The 1,671-nt window shown below is 47.0% G+C and overlaps 1 non-coding gene across 1 annotated transcript; it reads right to left on the bottom strand.

The window, feature by feature from the left end:
- Positions 1-589: 589 nt before the first annotated feature.
- trnas-uga (transfer RNA serine (anticodon UGA)) lies at positions 590-671 on the bottom strand. Its single transcript has one exon. It is a non-coding gene; the product is annotated as a tRNA-Ser (tRNA).
- Between the last annotated feature and the right edge of the window lie 1,000 nt (positions 672-1,671).

Raw genomic sequence — 1,671 nt, 5'->3', positions numbered from 1 at the left:
AAATCAATCACAGGCCCATGATCTGCTTTCCTCCTGTTCTCAGACACATCCACTTTGTACAAGGGCGCACTAACTGGTTTTCAGAGTAAGAGTCAGACTGCAGTCACCTCGTTCTCTCTCGATCCCTTTATCTCAGAGCCACCTCACAACCAGGAATGGAACTTCTCACAGAGCCAAGAATGGAATAGTTTGTCGATTCTTCCACTGATTCAGGACCGTCCATCACCAGGACGTGTTTGTCCAAAAGAGTTGGGATGAGATGGGGCTGAGTTTCACTGTGTATCCAATCAGTCCCCGGAGAAGCACAAAAACAATGAGTGAGGGAGAGAGAAAGAAACAACGAAACAGATAGAGAGGTAAAATATGTTCTATTTCTGCCACGATCTTTTTACAGAGATATACATGCAGCTGAATGAAAGCAAACCACGTTTCCATCTTTATATTTCGTTCAGTTTCCCCCCCAAAATGTTAAATATCGGACTGAACTCGATGAAGGTTCCAACCGTTTATTTGCAGCCAATCAGAATTCCGATTCATTCCGGAGTCAGCGGCTTGTCCGCCGAGTTGAACAAACATTTCGAATCACAGTCGCTGCGAACAAAACTCGAACCTGCGCGGGGAACGCCCATTGGATTTCAATCCCAACGCCTTAACCACTTGGCCATCGCAGCTGTGTCCAGTGTGCCATTCATTAGTAATTTGGTCGATAGAATACATTCTAAAACCAGCCTGGAATAACTCCAGGAAGTTATTGCATTCAAACGATCAACGGGGCCCCGGGGTTTATGTGAGGAGGGGTTGAATCTTCGTGGGAAATGACCTTTGGATTTGGAGAGAATCCTTGAGAGACTCGAAAACCTCAGCTCCCTAAACGCACAATTCCACTGATTAAATAGTTTGTGGAACAACATCAGTTACATTGGAAATATATTAGAAATTCAAATGCAGCAGCACTACACTTCCGAGTCTGGAAGAAAATTAAAATGATGAATCAAGAAATTACAGAGGGAGACCTGTGCAGACCGAAAGGTCACGGTGATGACGCAACTAACATGATCACGTGTCGGGATTCCGGCAGTTCCCCGGATCGCGGTCAGAGCACAAGCCAGGAGCCGCTGCTCAACTATTAAATCAGTTATTTTTGTTCCAACTCTTTGGTCGCCAGTCATTGAGAGACCAGCATTTCTACATGGTGTCAGCAGTGGGCAGTGTGGCAGAAGGTCTCCACCGCATCAACATCCTTGGATCATAGAATCGTAGAATATCCAGCGCAGAAGGAGGCCATTCGGCCCAACGTGGACTGCTTAACCACTTCCTTACCTTGCAGGTCAGCTGTTCGGGAGAGAGAGAGAGCCGGGACCTTGGAAACAGCGCGGGAGTTTGAAAAAGCGCGGGAGCTGCGAGTCAGAGCGGAGAGTTTAAAAGGTCGCGGCGTGGGTGAGGTAAGTACTGCTTAACAACTTCCAGACCTTGCAGGTCAGCTGTTAGTTTCGGGAGATCAGTTTCGGAAGCAGGCCTATTGGCCGACTGTATATCAGGAAGGATACAAAGGGTGTGGCTGAAGTGCCTTTAGAAACAGAGTGTATCTGAGTTTGGGTAAGACAGAGTTCGGGTAAGAGGTGAGTGAAGGCTGTGTTTTATTTTTGGAGTTTGGTGTTTGGGGTTGAGTTC

This window comes from Scyliorhinus torazame, chromosome 24 (genome assembly GCF_047496885.1).
Source record: "Scyliorhinus torazame isolate Kashiwa2021f chromosome 24, sScyTor2.1, whole genome shotgun sequence".
Lineage (NCBI taxonomy): Eukaryota > Metazoa > Chordata > Chondrichthyes > Carcharhiniformes > Scyliorhinidae > Scyliorhinus > Scyliorhinus torazame.
Note: the sequence above shows the minus strand (reverse complement) of the source record. Positions and strands in the feature narration are given on the sequence as shown.